The sequence below is a fragment of the Malus sylvestris genome, chromosome 6, assembly GCF_916048215.2.
Source record: "Malus sylvestris chromosome 6, drMalSylv7.2, whole genome shotgun sequence".
NCBI lineage: Eukaryota > Viridiplantae > Streptophyta > Magnoliopsida > Rosales > Rosaceae > Malus > Malus sylvestris.
In genome coordinates, this window is record NC_062265.1 from 9,942,665 (window position 1) to 9,960,891 (window position 18,227).

General features: G+C 36.3%; 2 long non-coding RNA genes across 5 annotated transcripts; both read right to left on the minus strand.

Moving 5' to 3' along the window:
* Window positions 1-4,195: 4,195 nt before the first annotated feature.
* On the minus strand, window positions 4,196-6,510 carry LOC126625661 (uncharacterized). The gene is made up of 3 exons (XR_007624433.1): window positions 6,326-6,510; window positions 5,232-5,677; window positions 4,196-4,330 (listed from the first exon to the last, which is right to left on the minus strand). It is a non-coding gene; the product is annotated as an uncharacterized LOC126625661 (long non-coding RNA).
* Window positions 6,511-7,352: 842 nt separating this feature from the next.
* On the minus strand, window positions 7,353-10,038 carry LOC126625662 (uncharacterized). 4 transcript variants are annotated; one of them, XR_007624434.1, is made up of 8 exons: window positions 9,776-10,038; window positions 9,633-9,671; window positions 9,293-9,375; window positions 8,868-8,974; window positions 8,658-8,765; window positions 8,494-8,552; window positions 8,273-8,311; window positions 7,353-8,144 (listed from the first exon to the last, which is right to left on the minus strand). It is a non-coding gene; the product is annotated as an uncharacterized LOC126625662 (long non-coding RNA). The 4 variants fall into 4 exon arrangements; XR_007624435.1 differs by having other exon boundaries at window positions 8,658-8,974; XR_007624437.1 differs by lacking the exon at window positions 9,633-9,671 and having other exon boundaries at window positions 8,658-8,974; window positions 9,293-9,355.
* Window positions 10,039-18,227: the final 8,189 nt, after the last annotated feature.

Genomic DNA, 18,227 nt, shown 5'->3' on the forward strand with positions numbered 1-18,227 from the left:
TGCACAAGCAATGCACAAGAATAAGACATAAATAGGATTTTCCCTACACCTTGAAATAACCAAATTATCCACCCATATAAATAGGTAATCCAGAAATTTCAGCATTCATTTCTCATATTGTAGAGAGAGAAATAGAGAGGAGAGAGAGAGAGAGAGAGAGAGAAGAGCTCTCTCGCCCAATTCCAATTCGAATAACCCTAACCCACCCATCTTCTTCATCCAAGAGCTCTTTCTCTAATTCACCCATCTTCTTCATCCAAGCTCTCTCTCTTTCTTTCTTTCTCTCTCTCTCCCCTTTCTCTATATTTCGAATATGCACAAGAACTCTCTCCCTAACCCACCCATCTTCTTCAATTTTTACCTTTTCATTTGTAGGTTTTGTGAACTAGGTTTCCTTAAGTCTTGCTTTTTGATTGATGGACTTTTGGAGTTCAAGTAATTGGTTTGGTGTTTCTTGGAGGAGACCCAAATCCTTCATTTTTTATTTTTGATTTTTTTTTATCATTTCTCTGATTTATACGCGTGTTTTCATTTCTTCTGTCTTCTCCCTCTCAATCCAAATTTACAAGCACTAAAATAGGGTTTGGCTTTTGCTACAATTAAATGAAAAAAACGTATTAAAGGTTAGTTGCCTTTTGGAGAAAAGATAAATCTGAGGGAAAAGAGAGAATCCAGAGTGGAAAGAAGGAAGAGAGAAGGATATGGACGAAATTGTTTCGCATACTCGTTTGCTTTCTTTGTATTAAGCTCGCTCATACACTCTATGTACACATGTACATGACATGTGCATGACATGAAAATCTTATGCTCACTGATCTAAGATCAACCCAAAAACCCATAGCTCACAGCGCTCTCTTCGAAATAAGGAAAATGATGCAATTTGATAAATGACCCTAAACTTTATATGAAGATCGAAGATTCATTAATTTGAATTTGGTATCAAATTTGATTGGGTTCAAATATTTCAAGGATTTAAAACTTGCAATTTGAATGGGCATGAACCCCAACTGAATCAAAGGAAATTGTTTCACGAACTTGTTCGCTTTTTCGTATTTGCAAGGCCTGCCTTTGAATCAAAGGAAAAAGTAGCAAACTACGTTAATGCGAAGAGTATCAAAGATGTAAATATGTACCATATACACTATATGCATGCCACATGTACATAATATGTACAGTACATGCACATGATATGGACAGAGTGGGAGAAACTTTAACGGCAACATATTGGTATTGTGGATACAATTAAAACAAAATTGTTATGTATATAAGGTTACAATGACAGTTTGAAAAGTCTTACTGCGTATATCAACCACTACTTAACCGTGCACATGGAAACATGATACTTGTCGTTATTTCATGGACACGCATGACCCTTAACGTCCTCTAAGTTTTTTTTTTTTTCTTTTAATTTTGTTTTTCGCCAAGGCCAACTAGGTTGTGGTCATACTCGCTCACAACATATGTGCATCATAACTAGAGAACATTCCCACTTCTCATATTAAGATATAGCCATGCATACCATATGCACACCACATGCACATTACGGAAAAAATTTCACAAATTTATGAAATTGGACACTTGAACCAGAAATTGTTCCATCCCAGTTTTCTAGTACTTCAAAACTTGAAATTTATTCCACAACCCATACGCCCCAACATGAAACACATACCCTAATTTAACTTCTAAGTATTAATTTATCTTACAAACAACTCATTTATTCCATAAATCATTGATGAAGGAACTTGGTGTTGGAAGTATGCCCACAAAGCCACTCATTTGATGTAATAGCTTTTGGAATACTTATTGTATTAAACTTTATATGTTTAATGAAGGGCAAAGCTTATTGTTAATCACTATTTATTGTATCATGTGTTTAAGCAATAAGGGAATCCAAGGAATGTATTTGATCTAAGAGACAAGTGATTTAAGTAAGTTAGATTAACGAGACCTTTCTCTTATGTTCATTCCTAAAACGTTCCTAGCCATAGGATTGCCAATTGGGCATTGACAATCCGCTAAGGTTAGTATGTGTTATGTCAACTCAAGCGTGAGTGTGACTAGTCTCAAGTCATTTAGTGTTTGACACTAAGACAAACACATAGATGCTCGAAAGAGTAATCGAGTACATTGAACAACGATCAAAACAGAGTTCGAACATACATGTCATGTAAGAACTCGATAGTTGCAATATGCAAAGTAGTCCTTTGACCTGAGGCATCATAGATGTCTAATGGTTAGGTCCTTGATCTTTGATCATGTCAAAGGCATTCCATTGAGAGTGTCCACGGCATTATTGGGGTTAAGCTATCTAGTCATGTATGCATATGAATGCACAACAAGGGATCTCTAACCTTCCATAGTGGAAGGAGAATACTCTAAGATATGATTCGGGAGTTTTTGGCCAAAGCAAATGAATATGACTTAGGAAGTTTGTTCCAAATCATATTCAGTTGAGTCATATAAAGAAGTATCACATTGGATAGTAGACATGAAACAAACTATCACTCAAACAATGTGATTAAGAGTATTGTATTAGAGAAGGACCGTATTGCATTGTAATTGTAACTGGATAGGTTCTCCAACCAATTCTATTTAGCTTGGGTAGCCATGACATGCTGCTAGGTGTCACTCATGGTTTGTGGAAGCCCTGAAGATTAGGAAACACTAATCTTCAACAAAGGGAGAATTGAAATATTGTTTCAATTCACAATCGATCGTTAAGAGTAACAATCGCCCACTGCCTCGCTAATTGGAACCTAATGGATCGTACACCGAGTAAGGGTGAAAGTGAAGAAATATAAATGAGATGGATAAGCGATTAAATGGTTTAATTGAGAATGGTCAAGATTAATTAATTAGTTAATTAATTTTATGAAAGGTTCGTATTGGGCTTTTAAGTTGGTTTTGGGTTTCGGGGCCCAAAAGTGTTTTGGTCCACAAGGCCCATTATGTTTAAGTTGTATGACAACTAAAACAAAATGGGCAATAAGCCCAATCACAATAAAGAGGCCGGCCATAGTGAGGAGAGGGTGAAGGTTTGCTTAATTGCAAGTTTGCCACTCACCTAAGAAAAGAGTTATAAAAGCAACTTTATAGCTATTTTTCTCATAAGGGTTTTTTCTTGAAGAAAAGAGGTGAAACCTATTCTCTCTTTTTCAACAAGGAGGCCGGCCACTTAGAGGAGATTTAGCTTGCAATCTTTTCTTCTCTAAGTCATCCATTTTCATCTTCACACCTCACCCTTGGTGTGGAGACTTAGAGACACCAAACCTTTGGTGTTTTTGGAGATCCTTTCCTCACATCCTCAAGGAGCATAGGAAAATCACAAGGAAGATCCAAGGAGCTAGGAGGTGACTTGAAGACCCTCCACTTGGGTGAATCCCTTGTGTAAACAAGGATGAGCTTCAAGGGTAATGAATCTCTAAATTTTACCTTCTCTTTAATGTTGTTAAAGAGTCTTGTGGTTCACCATTCACTAGGCTTTGAAAGTCATGGGTTTTAAGAATTGTTTTTGAATGCATGCCTACTTTAATGTGTTAATAGTTTGCATATGTGTTCAAATATTCTCACATGTTCTTAGCTAGGACAAAATTTTTCTTTCACTTGGAACTAAACACCCTACCTTACTATGCCTACAGAAGCTTTAGTTGATGGAAAAAATGACAGAAAATATGGTACAAAACTCAGCTCACTCTTCTCACCTTTCTCTCTCATCCTTTTGTTCGAAATCAGAGGTATGAGGTCAACCCAAAACCCAACTCACTATTCTTGCCTCTCTTTGGACTTCCTTCTTTTTGAAATCGAAGCTCAGAAATCTGAGCTCAACCTAGAAACTCAAAGCTCACAGAGCTCTCTCGACAGCCCTCTCTTCAAAATGAGAACATTGATGCAATTGGCTGATGATTTATAGTAGTTGCTAGAAATTATTACCCGCACGTTGTTGCGGGATTAAAAATTATATGAAAGATTATATTTGAAATATATAAAACATTGAAAATTGTTTCAATTTAGGTATAATGAAATGAAAGTTTAAGCAATTGTACCCAATGTTGTGAGAACAAGGCTTTTGGATGAAATAACCCTGCTTTTATATTTGTTCCCTTCCACCATTGCAATTCTTGCTAGAATATCAACAAATTCACAAAACATACAAAAAAATTACTGATATTCTGATATATTCACAAAACACCTTGTAAAATGCTTACTGCTTCTTTCATCAACTCTTCTTGATCTTTTAACCTTTTATTTTTTAGTTGTCAAAATTGATCTTTAACATTGACTTGTGTAGATTAGTGGCGCATGGATTTTCTTTGTAAACTACATTTTAGAACTAAGAATGAAACAAATTCATTAAAAAAAAAAAGGAATGCAGTGTTAGAAACGAAACATGGTTAATTACACAATCAAAATAGTACCTCAAAATTCATATGATCTGGCCTAAACAAATTAAAATGATTTGCTTATTTTGCCAAAGGATTAACAAATTTGGTATAATTTATGAGACTAATTGCAAAGATGAATAAAACACTTTAAACAACTATAAGTTTATAAAAAAGCTTTTCAAGAGCTTAGTTGGAGAATGTAGTATCTGAAATACATCACCCAAAAGAAAAGATCAAACTTACAAAGCTTAATTCTACATATTAAATTTTGTAATGCAATTTGAATAGCTGATCACATTGTTGAATAATATTTTCAAATTCAACAGATCTACAGATCTTAATACATAATTTGATGATAAAGAATACCACAAAAATAATTTAAGGGTAGAAAATGTGCAATGACAGAGACATTATTTACAAAAAGTGATTTGGAATGTCGATCGCTTGTGTGGGCAGTAAGGGGCATGGTCAATGAGATAATCAACAACTTTCCGACACTGCAAGTGAATAAATTGAAAACAACAATGCTTAGAAAATCACTTTTTAATAAGTTAACAAAGAAAGAAAAAACTACTACCTTTCTTGGGTATCATAGGTGGAAACTCTTTTTTTCTTCCGTAAATATATCTTTAGAATAATGTGAAGTTGGTATAAACAAAAAATGAAAAGGATTAGAGATTAATGGTTCTTACCTAAATTTGAGCCTACCTACAACAAATTCAATTTGTATTTTCTCAAATGTGTGAAAATAGTTTTATGCCGTAGAAACAATGTAGCTTTTGCCCACTGAACAAAAGGTTCTTTTTAATTATTTTGAGAACAAAATTTAGACATGTAAAATTCAAATACCTGCAATTGAAGAAAATGAAGTGTTGGAAACTGGAATTCATCGACTAAAAATTCATATAAGCTTTCCTGTAAAGTAACCAAACTAATTGCAGCAATGTCATACATTGACATACGCAAAAATATGAACACAAACATAAACATTGATATACGCATAAACATTGAACATAAACATATATATTGACATAGCAAGAGTATAATCTTATTTGTTCCACTTTAAATTCTCTACTATTCATTCATTTTCTATATAATTAATTTTTCCTTCACCTAAACCTAAATGGCAGAAAGAATAGATGCTTAGATGTTAAAAACCAATGGAAAAAATTTCTGCTCATAGATTCCAACACCAATGCAAAAACATCCATAATTGTATTGGGGAAAGTTTTCAATATGATTGCACCCTCTGAAGCTTTATGAAGCACTGAAGATAAATTTTTGTGGTCCGACCTCTAAAAGAATCAGGAGGTCAGATATTAGTAAAATGGTTTCAAAAAGAGTTGTTAGAAAAAGGATCAAAAATTTATAAACACAAAGTTATATTCTATTATATTCTAATTTTTAATCTTTCATTAGCGTTCAAAAAACCTGCTAATGCTCGCTATTTAGAACTTTCATTTAAGCACGTGCCACTTTGACAATAGCCAAGCAGTGATTTGTGTAATCATGTGTGTCTATGTTTCCAAATAACCAAACAAAGTAGCTACAATAACACTACCTTAAAACGATACTTCAGCCCTCTTTGAGAAGTACAATTGATGCAAGAAATGCCACAATCACATTTTGGATCGCATTTATAAATCAATTTAGCCTTCAAAAGCGAGTAAAGTACATTTCTTACTGCAATTATGAATAGCTATAGTGCGTAAGCTTTGATGAATGTGTTGGTAGAGCATGCATTTTAACGAATTAAAGTGTTTCTGGTTGGGTTATAATTATCTAATTGAGTTTGTGCATAAAAATATACACCAATATTTCCTTCTCTCTAATACGATAATATCAATAGGTTTAGCCAAGTCCAACATTTATTTGTCTAAATCTTTGTTTATTAGAATTAAAAAATAGCAAAAACATCTAAACTTTGATTTTTGCTTGCTTACTTTGTGATCATTTTGGACTTGGATTGGTATATGGTAATGGATCAGTAGGGACACCAGTAGCGGTAAATGGCTCCACTGCATGTGCTCCATATGGTGTCGTGTACTTCACCAAATTTCCTTCGTTGAGCAACATATTCAGATATTTTCTTGATGACTTTCACCTACAAAGGTAAAAGCAGAACATCAAAGATAAGCAACCCCAAATCATAGTATCTGTTCGTGGCTAGAATTTCCGTTGGGGATGTTTCCTAGCCGACGAGCACACAGCTTCCCGAGAGGTTGGCGCCGGTTGATGCTTTCTGTCGGGCTTCTGCTTACTGGCGGACTTGTCGGGCAAAACCTGTCGGGCAGGGCTTGTCGGGCAAGACTGAAAGAGAAGGACATAGTTAACTTTGAAAGGTGCCTTTGTAGGGCCTTAGGTGTAGGCCTTGAGGCTCACAATCAAGATTAACTTTTAGGTGCTCAGACGTGCCATTGCCATCTTTAGCATGACAGATGTAAAACAGATGTTGAGTTTTAGTTGTATATATACCCGAGAAGCCGTGTTAGTTATGACAGATGCCTTTGTGGGGCCTTAGGTGTAGGCCTTGAGGCTCTCAGTCAATAACTAACCCAGTACTCGAACATATAATGTTTGTTTCATTGATTGTAGAAGTGTTATAACCATTATACTTCTAATTACCCGAGCCCGAAGAGCAGAATGAATCCAAATGGATGCCTTTGTAGGACCTTAGATATAGGCCTTGAGGCTTCCCATCAGAATTCCTTCTATACTCAAACGTTCTATGATAATCACAATATAACAGAAGTAAAACTATGGGATAGGTCAATTACTTGCGCCCTAAGTAACTTCGGACTTCTTGTTTATCAAGGACTGTCGTGGATGGGTTAAGTCCACATAAGGTTCTTTTTTATGCCTTGAGACCAAGGACTTTTGAATGATCAATCTTACATGCCCGAGAGCTTAGAACTTAGAGATCTGATTTAAACTATGAAGACATATTTTAATCGGATTTAAGAACCGAGGAGTCTTTTAATCACCAACTTGCTATAAATAACTTGGATACAACTGAAAGTATACAACATATTGCTAGACTAATGAATGAAAAGACAAAAACAAAGAGGGTCGGGCAAGGTTTCACCTTGTCGGGCAAGGCTGATCGTCTTGCAACTTCCTATCTTTGTGATTTATCAAGGGGTTTGAAAGCTTAGAAAGAGGGGTAGGGAGATGAGTTTACAGAAGAAAATCGATACTACAACAAGATTTAGACAAGGTAGCATAGCTATTACAAAGGCTTTTTGGTGAAGGTTGATCCCGAAAGGGATGAAAGCTTGGGCTGACTACAGCTTCGTTGAAGGCAAATCTGGTTTGAGCAAAGTTTGTGCTTGTATTTGTTTGTTTGATTGAGTGTTTTTATCTCTGATTTCTCTTTCTTCTTTTATAGATACTTCGGCTTAGCCTCCTGTAGCATTAATCTTGCCCGAATGGATCTTGAAGGGTAGTGACTCATCAACTTTTTACTTGTACTGCCACTGTAAAGTACTTTTGGGCTGATTAGCTGGCTGGTCTACACCACTTGGTCTCTAGGCAGGTGAGCAAGTGGTCCAAATGGCTTGCACCTAGTCAGAAAAGGGCCTCTCCTGTCTTCTGGGCTTTGGCTGAGTTTCGGGCTTTTTCCCCTTCTAGATCTCCTTTTGGGCCAACTCCTTCTTGAGCCCAAAGTTCAAGTTTTAACCCAAACAGTATCTACATATTTTTTCAGATTATCTAAAACACTTAAACAAAATCCTCACTTCTCCAATGAAGCCATGTGAGCACCTGAAATCGACAATGAAGAAACAAAGAAATCAATCTTCAATCACCAGACAAAGATTCAAACCAAAAGCTGTGTAATTCATAAAAAAAAATAAAAAATTGACAAAAACGATTGGAGAAAGTCAATGTACCACCCATATGGCTCAGCAGGCAGACCCATCTCCTCAATCCTACAATAAAACATTCCTCACACAATACATACATTTGTCAGTTCATTCAAACATTACATAAAACTATCCATTCCTAAGTATGGAGAAAAAAATTATGCAAGAGATGACTCCACTGGAATGAATAATAAGAACAACAACAATGGCAGATACAGTAACTAAAACAGACAAAAACGGAATAATACCTGCTCATAATAACATCGTAACGCTCTTCCACTTGGTTCCTCGCAGCCAACTCTCCCACCTGAAATATAAGAAAACCATGTAAGATAAGTGAACAGTACAGAATGCTGAAGTATAAAACAGAGCAGCAAACTCAATGATTCCAAGTTCAGAGTATATACCCCACCTTTGGTACCAAAACATCCATTGCAACCACTGTCTTAAATCATCGTTGAGCCTCATGTATTAGGATAGTTGTAAACAATAACAGGCTTTTGAAGTAATACCTCATTACCTCCATCAGGTATTTGCACAAAATCAGATCAACGAATCGATAAACTCTATTTAATCAGTAACCATAATAAGACAAAGCAGTAGAATAATTCTAAGGGACTACCTTTCGTGCTCAGATGCCAAATCAATCCCCCACTCTATATGGTTCTCAAACTTCTTACCTTTTTTCACAGCATCAATTAATAGATCCACTGCTTCTGTATAAGTAATCTGTTTAAAGGGTGTTTTAGCAACCATTGTTAGACGATCAATGAAAGCTTTAAGAAATAATTGATTGTTTTTCACATTTAATTTTCACAAAAACTTGCTACCACCAAAGATAAAATCATTTGCAACACAGAAACGGAAACACCAAGTCATCTAACACCATCTAAAACCATAAAACAACACAACAAAGACATCGAAATTAAAAAATAAATAAATCCCACATATTTGACTTTCACACTATAGAAAACACAACTTTTACAATATTAAAAAAACAAAATTTTCCGCATAAAAGGCTCAAAGGAAAAAACCGAAATTATTTACCTTGAGCATAAACGGCTTCCAAGCTTGTTCACAGAAGCCCAAAAAATCGAAGAGCAAAGTGACCTGAAACAAAACACAGAAGCCTACCATACAACCAAACAATAGATTTAATAATATAAACAAAACACCCAAAATTACAAAAACCAAATTCCAAAAAATGTAGAGCAACGTGTTCTGAAACGAAACACACAAACAAATCATCGACCTGGACAGATATAAAGAAAATACCCAGAAGAACTAAAAAATAATTCATCCAAAAATCCCACCTCAACATGGAAAACTACCAAAAAAAAAAATTAAAACAGAAATAATAAAAAAATATTTTTTTAAAAAAACTCACTAATAAATGGTGGTGGACTTTGGAGATAACAAATCCATCCTGATAAAATAGAAAAGACAACCAAGACCAAAATTACTGAACTTAACACCAAAATTCCAGAAATGAAGAACAATAGAACCTTAATATGGAAATTGAAGCTTTACCTGTAGATTAGCAACGACAAACAAAATCTAGCAGCAGGGTACCTCAAGAGTGAGAGAGACAAAGCTGAGAGATGAGTGAGAGTCGCAGAGTGAAGCCGAGATTTGACAGCAGCAGAGAGTGAGAGAAGCAAAGTCTTGAGAGAGAGAAAAGTGAATACGGAAGGACAAGCGGAGAAAAAGCCGAAGTAGAACCTTTAAATGATGATCGACGCATGGGCAGGGCTGGCAACCAGAAGATGGAGCGATGTTGAACGCGTGGGCGAGGAGGGCAAAGCCGCCTTTTCACTGTGTGAAAAAGGTAAAAAATTGCAGATAACAAAGCATTTGGAGGGCATTTTGTTCCCCCTGTCCGTGAACAGTAATGCGGTTTTGGGGTTTTAGTATAGGTATAATATGTGGGTATTTTAATAATTTAGGTTTGTGCATTGTGTGCATGATCGATTTGTCCTATTTCTATCCTAAGATTAAGAAATTATCGCATTTTAGAGTATTTTCCCTTTACTTAATGAAACTATTCACAATAAACTAGCCCATATATTTGTGGGAGCTTTGGTTTCAAGTATCCCAAATTTGTACTATTAAATCGTAATCAGCAACAGGCTTTGATTTTCAAAATACACTACTGAATTCAAACAAAACAAAAACTACATACCAATGTCATAATTGGCAGTCACTTTCTCATATTTTTATAGGATTTTTTGGTGAAAGTTCCAACTAAACTTGTAACCATGTGCGATAATACTACCTGAACCTTAAATTTTTAGTTTTTACCACCTGGTCTTTCTTAAATGTTGGAATCTACAACCTAACATCATCTCCAAAGGAGATGTCAAAATGTTCAAATAAGCAATAACGGTAATAAAAAGTCAGCAATAATGTTTTTCAACCGAGAAGCCAAATCTGATGTAGCCTGACATGGAATGACATTTCTCCCCCTTGTTGCCAAATTTAACAGCAGCTTCATTTTTTTAATTAATTATTAAAATGCTTTTTATTAATTTTTTATTGGTTACCTTAACTTTTTAATTTCTTTTCATTACTAATGCAATGTTTAAATATTCTTATACCTTTTAATTCACTTTCTTTCATTACCAATGCAAATAAAACAATTATGAATTATTTTTGTTTAAAATTTGACGTTTCGGGTGGAGAGTAAAACTTTAAAAGATGTTGAAGTGCCACATAAGCTGTCAATTTTTTTTTGATAAAGCACGATATTAATTGATGGAAATTGGAATACGTACAATATTGAGAATAGGGTGCACAAGATTGTCGATAAAAACCTTGGCGGGAATTTCAACCTGCTCGAAGGGAAAAAGAGCATCTCGCACCCAACATATATTAAGTATTACTATCCTCAATAAGAGATCAACGATTATATCGGGTGGTTCTTCAAACCAAGTTACACAATCATCAATACTCAAGCTAAACCGTGCAAGCCTATGTGCAACCTTGTTCGCCTTTCTTCGAGTGTGCTTGAGACTCCAGCTGGGGATCCTTTGCATCAGTTGCCTTGTGTCCATAATTAAATGCCCTGGGGGTAGCTGCAGCTTTCCCCCGTGTTTTGTAGTGCAGAGAGGACAAGCACTGCATCGCCCCTCCATAATCATCTTCTGCACCTGCAAATTATGCACAAACAGGGCCGCCTCCCTTGCTGTCATAGCTTCAGCTAATAACGGCGAGGAGATTCCTGCAATGTTCTTCGCTAAGGCTGCCACAAAAGACATCTCGAATGACTACGCCCATTCCTCCCATGCTTCGTTGTTCATCCCAAGCACCATCAAAATTGCACTTCATCCACCCCTTCTCCGGTAGCTGCCATTTCTGATTAATCTCTGCCTTTCCTTTCTTCTCCACACGGTGTCATTTCTGGTATTCACGCAGCCAGCACTCGGCTTTGCACAACAGCTGCCAAGGGTGAGCCGCCTTGCCCTTCCATAAAAATGAATTCCTTTCCAGCCAAATATTCCATATAATAACCAAAAAAGAATCAAAGCTATTCCTTGATAACATACCAGCAATTTCGGCAAACCAATCCAGAATTTTTGTTCTGCGATCACAGCGACTGACCGAGGACAATCCCTTAAGAGGTGCTTAATTGTTTCCTCATCTCCACGACAGAAGATACATGAAATCTCCATGAGAACCTTCTTTTTCTTCTGGTTTGAAGGAGTAGGTACTGCATTCAAGCAACAACGCCACACACATATTTTTACCTTTTCGGGAACATTGGCTCTCCAAATTGCTTTCCACAAAAACTTCACGTCTCCATTTAGTACCGATCCGCCTGCCTGGCCACCGTTGACATCCCCATGCATTCGAGCCAAGTGGTATGCACTTTGAGACGAGAACTTTCCATTAGCCTCCGCGTTCCATATTAGTATGTGATTCGTCTGAAAAGGACTCAACTGTATATGCTTAATCATAGCAGCTTCTTCTACACAAAAGATTCTGTCAATAGCCTCTGTATTCCACGTTAAACCCCCCCTCTCTCTGCAATAAATTGTGCACTGCGGATGACTGATCAAAGCCATCGGGTATAGGGTTTATAACCTTAAAAAATTGCTTTCGGGGAAGCCAACTATCACCCCAAATTTTGATCTTTGTACCATCTCCCACTCACCACCGAGCACCCATTCAAATAATCTTACTGGCCTCCGAAATGCCTCTCCAACAATAAGCTGTCAATTTTAAATTTTATGTTTCAAATTTGACATTTCATTTGAAAATGGTCTAAGTTATTTTTCATCCATTTTGTCATTGAAACATGTCACATGTCCCTGACCTAGAGGGATACTTTTGTCAATTCACTTCTCAGGGCTGGCTAGAATCCAAATTGGCTGCAAAATAATACTTCATGTGCAAATATGGGCGCAAAAATTGGGAGTTTGTATAGCCCCAGTTCCACAATTCCCTCCCTAAGAGGTTGAAAAAATTAATATTTAAGGTAAACCATACACCCACTAGCTGACCTACAAAAAAAAAAAAATCTTGAAAACTCACTCTAAATGTAAGACTAAATTTTTGAATATTTTTCACTTCAATTCTTCAAAAACCCTCGGAAAAATTGAACTCGAAATCAACTTCTCAATTTCTCTTCATGACCTGACTCCAACCCACTACCCAAAAAAAATAAAAGAACTTTTTCCTTCATACAAATTAACTCCTATAGGAAGTGAATTGAAAAGTACTGTAGCGGTGTGTTCATACAAATTAATTGTGTGACAACCCGTCCCAAATTTTATGATTTTATAAATTTTTAAAGGTCGTTATTCATTATCCTATTCATTTATTATGGTTATTGTTATTTTTACAAAGGGAGGAGTCGGAAAAATTAGGGAAAAATAAAAAGAAGAAAGGAAGAAGAGGAAAGCTGCCTGATGGCAGCGAAATGGAGAGGGAGAGAAAGAGATGGGCACTGCCCAATCAGGAAAGGAGGAGAGTGAGGGTGAAAAATGGGAGAGAAGAACCAAGAGGGAAAGGAGGGAGGCGAGGAGCACCCAACCAGTCGACCCGTGCGCCCAAAATAACACCGGTTTCGACCCGGTTCCAATTCCAGCTAAATCCCACCATTTTTCCGACGAAAGTCACTCATCATTCACCTAGAAATTATCCCTAGACCTTCCCTCTTCCATTTCCTTTCAAAATTAGAAGGAATTTGGTGGTAATTTATTCAAAAATCGAAGGTGGGTGCCGTGAGGAACATTGCTCGAAATTCACCACTTGTGAAACGTTTTCCTTCAATTACCACTACCATTAGACTTCCCAAGAACCCAAGAACAAAGCCCAAGTAGTGGTGGAGGTGTTGGAACAAGTTTGGAGGTCGAATTGAAGCACACCAAGTTCTAGGGTCTGCACGGATTTTGGTGAAATTGAAGTGTTTCCAAGACAAATTGGCTTTGGTTACAGGTATAAAGTTTACTCTACTCATTGAGACCTACATTTCTGTAAATTTTGGTAATTTTTAGAAATAGTTGAATTTTTCCGGCTAGCCGAGGCGGCCGACCGCCACCGGTGGCGGCTGGTGCGGCGGCGCGTGGCCTGAGGGCTGCCAATGCTATTTTTAGGTTATCTGTGATGTATTGAATTCATTTTTGAGAAGTAAATGACGTAGATTGATCGTTAGAACCAAAATTCGCTAATATACATTAATAGGCCATTATATGAATCGATGATCCGACCGTTGGATTGTCATCAAACTTTGATAGATTAATATTCATAATATTTGAGGAATATAGGAACTTACGGATTGGGAATCCGATATATGGATCTCCTCTAATTGGATTTGTAAGTTTGTAACCACTTGGTTTTGGAAATTGGCAGAGATCCGACCGTTGGATCATTCCGAAACTTTAGTATGTTATTCTAGAAGCATAATATGGATCCTTGGAAGTTACAGATCAGAAATCTGATTTGTAGATCTTATGGACCGAATTGCGTAGACTTATGTGCGATGTAAGTTATGTATTGTATAAACGAGAATTCTGAGATGTGGTTTGATAATTGGTCAAATGCGCCAATCGTTTGTGACGCCTCGATGGTTGTGCTAGGAAGTTGTAGCACGGACTCCAGGTGAGTGGATCTTTCCTTGTTCATCATATGTTTCATGATTGATAATTCTATAAATGTTTTTAAATAAACTAAGAAATTTATGCCATGACATATATATATATTTATATATTATAAAATACTATGAGATGGTTGAGTTAGATTTCATCGTGATCTATCCATATGCGTATTACTATAATTGATTATTGTGAACTATGAATGGCTTGATCCCTGTTTAGGGTACGTAGGCAGTCTAATGAGACATTAGATGCAGCCATATAAGAAATGAGATTAAATAACCGAGACCATAGCCTTGTTTAAGGAACTGAGCAATATTTGTGGGCTTTTGGTTTTAAGTATATAAGTTTACACTTGATATTTTCCCAGAAATATGTTTAAATGAGATTATGCCTTGAATGCCATGCATATAAGTTTATAATTTGTATATGAATTAGTATATGATGCATTATATATAATTGTGCTGTTCTGAACGCTCTGAAGTGCAAAGGTACGCAGGACACACAAGTAAGTTCAGGTAAGTTTAGGTAAATTCAAGTAAGTATACGATATTAGTTAATTGATGAGAGATGTGATGAGATATCAATATGTCGTATAGGTCACTAGAGGTGACTCCGACTATTACATGCTAGCCATGATTGATGAGATATGTGATGAGATATCAATATGTCGTATAGGTCACTAGAGGTGACTCCGACTATTATATGAGATATCAATATGTCGTATAGGTCACTAGAGGTAACTCCGACTATTATATGCTAGCCATAATTGATGAGATATGTGATGAGATATCAATATGTTGTATAGGTCACTAGAGGTGACTCCGACTATTATATGCTAGCCATAACTGATGAGATATGAATATGTTGTATAGGTCACTAGAGGTGACTCCGACTATTATATGCTATTTGCTAGCCATAATTGATGAGATATGTGATGAGATATCAATATGTCGTATAGGTCAGTAGAGGTGACTCAGACTATTATATGCTAGCCATAACTGATGAGATATGAATATGTCGTATAGGTCACTAGAGGTGACTCCGACTATTATATGCTAGCCATAACTGATGAGATATGAATATGTTGCATAGGTCACTAGAGGTGACTTCGACTATTATATGCTAGCCATAATTGATGAGAGATGTGATGAGACATGAATATGTCGTATAGGTCATTAGAGGTGACTCCGACTATTACATGCTAGCCATGATTTATGAGATATGTGATGAGATATCAATATGTCGTATAGGTCACTAGAGGTGACTCCGACTATTATATGCTAGCCATGATTGATGAGATATGTGATGAGATATGAATATGTCGCATAGGTCACTAGAGGTGACTCCGACTTATATGCTAGCCATGATTGATGAGATATGTGATGAAATATGAATATGTCGCATAGGTCACTAGAGGTGCTAGCCATGATTGATGAGATATATGATGAAATATGAATATGTCGCATAGGTCACTAGAGGTGACTCCGACTTATATGCTAGCCATGATTGATGAGATATGTGATGAAATATGAATATGTCGTATAGGTCACTAGAGGTGACTCCGACTTATATGCGAGCCATGATTGATGAGATATGTGATAAAATATGAATATGTCGTATAGGTCACCAGAGGTGACTCCGACTTACATGCTAGCCATGATTGATGAAATATGTGATGAGATATGAATATATCGTAGATGTCACTAGAGGTGGCTCCGACTTGTGTACTATTATGAGATACTAATCGCATGATTATTTGGTATTATTGTTGAGTTGCTGTGTTATGGTACATTATGATTTCTCTGGAAATTATACAGGTGTTGTAACGAGGAATTACATGTGTTATATGTTTCCTATTAGTAATTTACTTACATGGCCACTCACCCTTGTCTTGTCTTCACCCTCCAAGTATTATTAGCTGAGTTTTATTATCACCAAAGACTCGCGGCGATCTTAGTATCGGAGACCATTTCGAGGGTACGATTCTTATATCATTTTTCTGTACTTGCTTATGCTTTAACATCACGTGTGAAGTGGGTTCATTCCCGCTCACCAGTGCACTCTGGTATTTAGGCACTCTTAGGTTTAAATTTATTCACAATTTTCCACATCATCACACTTTATGGCTTCGTCACCTTCCAGGTGTCAGCCATCACAGCTTGATTCGGAGTCCTAATGGACATTTCGGGTTGGGATGTGTCAAATTGCCTTCGTAAAAATATCCTCCACGTGAGGGGTGCGTTACATATTTTAATGGCAAAATGGATGGAAAGTAATGTGTGGTAGATTTAAACAGTTAAGAGAATCTAGGCGGAAAAATTAAGAAAGGTAAATTACATTTTACCCTTTCAAGTATAGGTGCAATTGCAACCTCATACAACATCTTTAAAACATTTCAATTTCATACAACTTTATTATTTTATTTCGATTTCATACAATAATTAAAAAATCTATTAGGATGGCAGCTAAATGATGATGTGGAAATATTGGATTTCACATTTGTGCTGACGTGGCTGCCAAACAGTGCCACATGGCTAAATAACTAATAAAAGTATTTAGCTAATAATTTTTTATATAATTATAACCTTAAAAATTAGAAAAAAAAAAAATCCCCAACCCCTCCCAATTCCAATAATTTTTTTTAACTGCCACATCAGCAAAATATAGGTTATACATTTGTCACGCCATCACTTAACGGTTAAATTAATGGTTTGACTAACAGATGTATGATAACTAAATACAAGTTTGTGTATGAGATTGAAATATTTTAAAGATGATGTATGAGGTTGCAATCGCACCCAAACCTGAGGGAGTAAAATGTAATTTACCCAAATTAAAAATTTAAAGTTCTGGTGGTATTGGCATACATGCTTTCAAGTTTAGCAGTTGTACAAAATCACCTTTTTTTATATTTTGGAATTAGGTCAACTCGAAGTTAGATAGTACAATGAAGTTTGTATTTTTGAGTTTTGTAGATACAAATTACACATTGTAGTTTTTATTTTATATCTACATTATATATTAAGAGAACCCTCTTCGTGAACTAAAAGGGTAAAATGACTAATTTTGTTTTGTTTTGGTTTTTTTTTTCATTTTTTGACTTGAAATTATTTTGCATCATTTTTCACACTTATGACTTAGAGTTTAACTTGCAAAGAATTTGGTACAATGTTCACCCTAAAAATTACAAAGCCTAAATTACGAACAGGCCGAGTAACTATGAGCTAACTATGTTTTTATTTGTGTATGCGAGCGTTCCAACTCGCAACCAAGCTTGGTTGGGTTTGTAGAATGGATGTGGTGGTGGTGGTATTGAATGCGCTACTGACTTCTGCACCGAAGAAATTGCGGTCGAGGAAACAACATGTCCCGGCCTTCTATTCTATAACTTAACAAAAGGGTTACTAGATCATTGCGAAGTTCGATAATTGGTTCGGCTTTGGTTGTGTCAAATAATGGCTAACTAGGAACACCTCACTTCGCCAAAGCTGATGAGATGACCTCTTGGACGAAATAATGGAGAATTCTTCGTCCGCTAAGACTTGGATAGATAACCAACCGACTAAAAGCAATGTCGTTAGTCCAAGCTGAAGGTGTTTCTTGATTGCCTACTTCTATGGCTCTAACATTGGTAGTCCAAACCTAAGATGTCGCCTGTTATCAACACAATGTTGTTATTCCAAACTAAAGATAGAGGAGTTAGGATAGTTAGTGTTTTTCTCAGGGTTGTGGAAAGGGTTTCGCATAGAGCAAGAGTTTTCGCGTAGAGTGTTTGAGTTGTTTGTTGAGTTGAAGGCCTCTCTACGTTGCAAAACCTTTTTGTATTTATAAGGATAAATTCCATGATGGCCAAGTCTAACAAATGACATAATTTTTTATAATAT